The following is a 7203-nucleotide window of genomic DNA, read 5'->3' on the forward strand; positions in this document are numbered from 1 at the left end:
TGGATATAATCTGAGACTTGGAACACCACAGGCAACCTTTCTCCACTGGATTCCCAGAGGAAGACCAGACTGTTCTACATCCCCACTGGACCTTCAGAGGAAAACTACACCCTTCTACAGGATCACTGCTTCAACAGAACCACATCTGTCACTCCAGGAGGACTGCAGCCACCATTTAATCAGACTGCTTCCAACACCCTGACCAACAGGGTGTCAAGTTGTATTCTGACTCTGACAGTGTTTTTTTATACCACTGCATTTTATTTCAATTTTCCTATTAAGTTGTAGGGGTTTTTTTTAATTTACACATACTAGTAAATAACTGTTATTCCTACTCCCATATCTTTGCCTAAGAGGCCCTTAATTTCAAAATTATAATAATTCAGAGGGACAGGGTTTACATTTTCCATTTCAAAAGAAGCTCCTGCCTTCCTTAGCAAACACCTGTCTTTTCAAACCAAGACATCTGTCTTTTCCCTATCCTTTCTTAATATTTTCTATTCAGTGTTCATATTTTATGCATATCCATCTTCATGAATTAAAGAGCTCTGAAAAATGAAGAATAATCATGAAGTCTCTCTCACCTTCCAGGCAGAATATGTAAGGACAGCATGACTGAACCTTGTTTGCAATGGTGTGACCACCACTGAGAGCTGAAGTGGAAAATGGGGTGTTTTCATCTGAAAATACAGAAGTACATAAGCATGCTAGAATCTTCTGGATGTTACAGATTCAGCCAGCCGGATGTTGCAGTAGCTGTATCTCCTGGATATGGGCTCATTCTCTCTGGGCAAGCTCGAGGCTGAGGTGTTGCTGCAGTGGGAAGATGCTGTAGTGGGCTGTGGCTGCTGAGACCAGCCATCCCTGACCTGACTGGGATCACGCTAGTATGACACTTTGAGATAGGGAAGCAAATTTTTATAGGCTCTGTATTCAGCATGTAGACAGCTGATGGGAACAGAAGACCTGGGACACTGAGGTGATATGGCTTATCCTCCTGGACATTAGTGCTGGGAACACTCAGATACTTTTCTTAATGCCAACAATACCATATGAAAGTATACAGAATTACAGTAATCATCCCTGGAGATGGCAAATGTGTGGATTTCCATAGATAAGTCCAAATCTGATAAAAATAATGCAATTTTATTAGTCACTCATAGAAACAGAGATGTCACAAGATCCAGAAGCAAGGAGTCCAGATACACCTACTGTCATGGGATAGGTCAATGTTCTGATAGAGATACTAGGGAAGGAGAGACTTGAATATAGTTGCAGTTGGTCAAAACATTATGGCTGCATATTGAAACAATACAGATTGACAACCTATGACAATAGGAAATTAAATTCCATCATCCTGAAGGTAGCATTCCCTACTGTGAACTTTGAGATTTTTATGAAGTGCTCCTTTTTTCTCCTCCTTGAAGACTGTGGGATCAGGCTAAGGATGGTTTAAAAGGGGCCCACGTGGGATATCAGAGTGCTGCAATGTTGAGCAGTTGCTGTGCAGCCAGGGTCAAAGAGTAGGGGAAATGCTAACTAGAAAAGTCAGCTGCAGAACTGGGGGAGGGTCTAGAACATTACTCCTGTCCATCCATAAGATAATTCCTTCCACACAAACAGCCTAAAATTTCCAAAACCTATTTCTTTCAAAATACAGCTGACCTCTCCTGTACGATAAAGAATGTATTTAGGGGAGAAGTGCTTACAAGCAGATCCTTGTGGTACATTCCTTTCAGTCTTGCTGGGCATTCTGCCTCTGTTTTCACTGGTTAAATATTTAAAGCTATCTTTACAAAGGAAAACAAAAGCTCAAAAATTTATTCTAAAGAGAAACTCAAGATTGTCCTTTAACATTTACCAAGCTGCATTCCACTGAAAAAAGGCAGATGCAGGCTGAGAATTACTCCTCATCCTGCTCGCTCTCTAAATAGCATTCATGGAAAATATACACACACCTAAATGACATAGAAAAACAGCTTTCCTCCACTCTACCTCCCCACCTTATACACACACACCTTTTCAATTTGTGTATCTTGAAATAGTAATTCAGCAAATATGATCTGAATCTCATTTACATCAGTGGAAATGGGGAGTCATTTCTTTAAAAAGAATGTACTTGAAACACTGCAAGAGCAGAGTGAGGCCAGAAATAAGATCTCATTATATAATTTCTCCTTGCATCACAGACTTATGAAGCTCTACTCCATTCCCTTGTATCTATGAAATCAGCAGGTCTACTCCTGGGAGTAAGGATTGCCGTCTTAGGCCCTTAAATCAGCCTCTCTGTGTTTGAAGAACAAGAGAGAGTCTGTGTTTTCAGGCACTGTACGTAACTGTAGAAGAACTTGCCCAAGAAAGGGAAATAAAAAGAGAGTAAAAATGTTCGCATTCTCTGAACAAAATGAACTGTGATCTGCAATTGCCCTTTTAAGAGTTGTGACTTTTTCTTGTTCTCCGGAAAACTTCTGGCAGCAGCAGCCAGGCTGCAACCCCTGCGCCGCTCACCCCAGCGCAGAACATGTCAAGGAAGGCAGGCAACATACGGCTTTAATTTGCAAGGGATCATCTACATTTCTTCTCAACAGAAAAGAAAACCAAGTCAACTCTCCACATACTCCATCTATCTTGAATAAACAGCATGAAAGAAAAAATGTTGTTGGTATTGGGAGGAAGAGACTCTTTGTAGTCTGCTTTGACTGTACATACCACCTCTCCTCCTTAAAACATACAAAATCCTTGCAATGAGGGCCTGACTTATACCAATGCTGGCCAAAAATTGCTCTTTATTCCTAGCCCATGCCACCTGGTAGAACATTCATGTTACAATAGGTATCACTCAACAGGAATAAATTCTATTTCTCTTTTTCCCACAACTCCCAAATATAAATAGAAGTGCAATTTTTAACCTGAACTGACAGTTGCAAACTAATATAGCCAATTAATAAAAGGCATATAGAAAGGCAAGTGGAATGAAATTGAGGGTAAGCTGACCTGGGCCATCCTATGGTGAGAGAATTACTTGGTGTCTTGTCAAATGCTTGTTAATAACAACTGCCTTTGCACTGAGGTGACTTTCTGAGCACTTGGCTGTACAGCCTTGAGGCCCTTTGCTGCAGAAAGTATTCTTGCTGCTGACTGCACCATCCCTAAGGTTTGTGTTCAGCTCCTACTGATTTTCTTTGCCGATCACTGCATGTGTTTGTTATTTCTGTCAGCACAGGCATACTTCCAAGAGTCTTCTAGATGTTCCAAGAGATGTTGAAGGCAGGCTTTTAAATTTTAAGAATTTTGTTCTTCTGGCAAGACTAGGTCTATTAGACACTATGCCCATGGCCCTGAGGCAGATGGCTATGTCATTGGCATCTTGCAAACTGAAAAGTATCTTACCATGCAACTGTAAAAGCTGCTTGGAGACTTGTCCAGGTACTTTCTCTCCAGAATTTTGGTTTGTAGACCTCAATGTCAACTTCCAGGGTCAAACACCTTACTTTAAGGAGTGTGTATTATCTGGATTAAGAATTTTATCATCTAAAAGTGTGTATTATCTGGATTAAGAATTTTATCATCTAAAATATATGGTAGTTTTAACATGGCAATGTAAGGGTGTACGTTATTTCATCTTATAATTTGGGATGTGTGACACTGTAATCATCTCTCCTTTATTTCACTGCATTTAGAATCTTTGTACTGATTCTCCTTCATTTCACTGCTTTTACAATCTTTGTACTGGTTTTTCAGCAAGTGTCCCTGTCTGTGCATTGTGAGGACTTGATGCGATGTGTACTGCCAGTACTCAGAGCTGAAATGAGACACACCTGAAATGTGAATCTGTACTGTCTCATTTGGAAACTCCCAAGAAACTTCATTAATTTATTATACACATTGTTGCCCATCACAGATTACGTTTAAATCCCTCTCTCTACCCAAATCTCAAAAATCCTTTCTTTCCATACAGGACTAATTGCTCTGCACACAAAAAATATTAACTGTTCTTATCAGCCAAGATTCATGCTCTACATGAGACAAAAATCAACTTTTAACTTATCCCACTGAATTACAATGATGTTACTTTTAACCCTTTATTTGACATCTAAATAATGAAACCTTGAGTAAACTAAAAACCTAATTATTTAAGCATAACTTTTGCTTTAATTTGATGCAATGTGTCATCATCTCGGTTTACATTTTATTCTTCTGGGTGCTCACTAGTCTTCCTACATACAGATTTGTGCTTGTATTTGGATTCTCTGTATGTAACATAGGGTCTGTGAGATAAAGCTGAATAATTTCCTATAGGAAAACAAGTTTTCCCTAAGTGCTGTGGAATGGAAGCATTCACTCTATCCTATTTCTGCCAGTCACACAGAGGAAAACAAGAAAATCCTGTGATGACTTTTTGTTTTGTTTCTTTCCAAAATTAAAGATTTACATAACTACTTTTTTTTTTTTCAGACAACCCCCCATTTCCCATAACAAGTAAAGCAAGCACAAACCAGCACCCGAAGGATAGTATTGGTGCCTATAGAATGTAAGAGGACAAATCTCATACTCTGCCTACCCACCAGAGTCCTAAGTTCCCCTAATGGCTACTAAACTTAGTAACATCTGCATATTGTTTTGAAGTAAAAGCTGAAATTCCTTTTTATTATTATTTAATGTCCAAATTTTTGTTTCTTTTAGAATGGAAGATTGTCTTTCCGTGGCAAGGGGAAGAGTGCCTGTCCTTTAAGAAATACAAATACAGTCTTCACAAGAACATGATTACTGTCATATTGACCCAAGCAAAGGTGGCAGCCGGTCCAGTCTCCTCTCTCCAGCTCTCACCTAGGATGGACACCTAAGGAATCATTAAAAGAACAAGGGAGACACACAGGAATAATTTCCTGTGGATATGATGTGCAGTACCGGGCTTGCATGAAGTCATATATTTTGTTAGACCAAGACATATGCATGGAAAAGTAAGACAGACTTTTGGCCACACTTTTCTATGGGTTAGAATCACCCTTCTGTTGAGAGCAATTGCTTACCATTTCCTAAGATATTTATTAATTAAGCCAGATCTGAAAATAAGGAGATGGTAGCTTTAGAATAAAGAGGATATTGATGATGTTATGGATGTGAAAAATAGCATTTATTAGCTAACCAAAAAGGAGAGACGATTACCTTACAGTCTGTTGATTTGGAGAGGGGTCAGTGGGAGGGGACAGTGTTGTATGTTGTAGGAGAAGTAAATCCTATCAGACCAGCATCTCTACTAAGCCCACGGTTTTGGATAGAGTTAGGAAACCTAGTTCCCATGTGCACTTCTGTGGGACAAGCTTGTAGTTTCCCTTAAGGATCAGGTCTGAAGGGAGGGGAAGAATGTCTGTTTTCTGAGAAAGACTCCCTCACAAACAGCACAGTGGTTTATTTGGTCTATGAAGATGGCCTCCAGGAGCTCATGCTCATGCTGAGTGGTCGTTTTCAGCAGTAGAACTACAAGGAATGCAGCTGTGCTCTGGATGAAGTACAGCCCTGGAACATCAAATGTAAGACCTGGGTATGCTGATGATTTGATGGCAGGGGGTGCTCATTGCTGTAATAGTGGATGGGCATCAAAACACATCTTGCATTTCTTGCTCAGGCATGGTTTAAACTGATCTAGTGTTTTGGGCCACAAAGGATTATGCTCTAATGATGAGTTTTGTGGTTTGGGGTGTTTGAAATGTAGGACAAGTGCTTCTGGGAAGATTCTTTCCACACAGGATTTTCTTCTGTAATGTGAAAAATCATTAAACAGTTAAAATGAACAAGAACCTTTTCTGAACTTAACAGCTCTCAACCCTTGTTCTTCTCCCACAAAACTACCTCTATCCCATTTCCACTCTTTCTTTCTGAGCTGGTCTTACTGATACATGTGCACTTGAAGTAGCTTTTCTCAAGCTGGATTTAGCTTTTAGCTAACTACTGCATTTAGATAGTTATTGCTTCAGAACAAAAAAAAAAAAAAAAAAAAGCTTGTAAATCCAAAAATGGTTTTCCTTCTGTACTAGTTGGTCTAAAAAAATCTATTAGTATATATACAGACCTTATCTGTATACACTGGTCTTTCTCCTAGAACAATCTTCCTGGATATTAGAGAAGGTGTTTTTCAGTTTGAGAAGTGTTTCCTTAATATTTCAAATTCAGACCTCAGTAGGTAGAATTTCAACCAACTGATGATGCACTCAGGCATCTTAATTACCTCTCCTGGATTGTGCGATGTGTCCCCAGGTCTAAAGAGGACAGTCAGAAAGCCAAGGAGGCTTTCCAAGACTAGTCAGAAATTCACCCTCATTGTCTATGAGAAAGAGCATGGATAATACCTATTCCAATCTAAAGCAAGTGTTCAGTGTTTTTAGGATGAACAGAGAAACAATACTGCTATTTAGGGCTCAGTATAAATAAGTTTTTACGAGAAAGAAGTCAGTAATTTTAATTACTGATGTAGATCTGAAAAGAAGTATCTGTAGCTTCAAACTATAAATACAATATTTAAGGAATCAAACTGTTCAGCAGAAGATGGAAAAAGGTATTTGTGTATGTAACTTTTGAACTATGGTCCTCTGAGAAGAGAGTTCTTGACAGAACTGAATGAGCCTCAGTAAACGAGGACATTGGCAATCGACATTTTTAAGGATGTGCAATTTCTAAACATGATCCCACTCCTGCAGTCGTTACACAGCATAGATTTTGCTATTAATTAGTTTGAATGTGGGACAGTACTGCTGGGAGAAAGAGAGTGGCCTAAATAGCATGGTCCAAATTTTATCTGTAGCTATCCAAGAAATACGGATGTCTTTTATTAACCCTTGCCACCTCTGACAGCTAGAAATAAATGCTGGGGCTATCTTACTACTAATGGATTTTTGGAGCTCAGTTAACATGTAAGGAAAGGGTGGGAGCATGCTGCAGAGAAGGAAGACAGCTGGTGGGAGAAGTTCCATGCCTGGTTCAGCTCCGAATGGCAGAATGAACCTTCGGACAAATATGAGAACATTTTCACAGACGACAGAGAGCCTTAATTACTGAATGCCTGGAGAACAGGGCAGGGTTCTTCTCTCCAGGAGCACACTTTATTATTCTTATTCAATTCCAATGAGTACAGTAAATCCCCTATTCAGCCTTCATCTGGACTATGCATTTCGGGAGAGCCAACAGGACCTCCATTCTGTTTGTGCA

General features: G+C 39.5%; 1 protein-coding gene across 1 annotated transcript in view; it reads left to right on the top strand.

Moving 5' to 3' along the window:
- CDK14 (cyclin dependent kinase 14) overlaps positions 1–5996 on the top strand; it is a 342956-nt gene extending 336960 nt beyond the window's left edge. Inside the window, exon 15 of the mRNA XM_015618267.3 lies at positions 4684–5996. The gene's annotated coding sequence lies outside the window, so the exon portion shown is untranslated. The remainder of the gene's footprint in view (positions 1–4683) is intronic.
- The last annotated feature ends 1207 nt before the right edge of the window (positions 5997–7203 follow it).

The sequence above is a fragment of the Parus major genome, chromosome 2, assembly GCF_001522545.3.
Source record: "Parus major isolate Abel chromosome 2, Parus_major1.1, whole genome shotgun sequence".
NCBI classification, from domain to species: Eukaryota; Metazoa; Chordata; class Aves; order Passeriformes; family Paridae; genus Parus; species Parus major.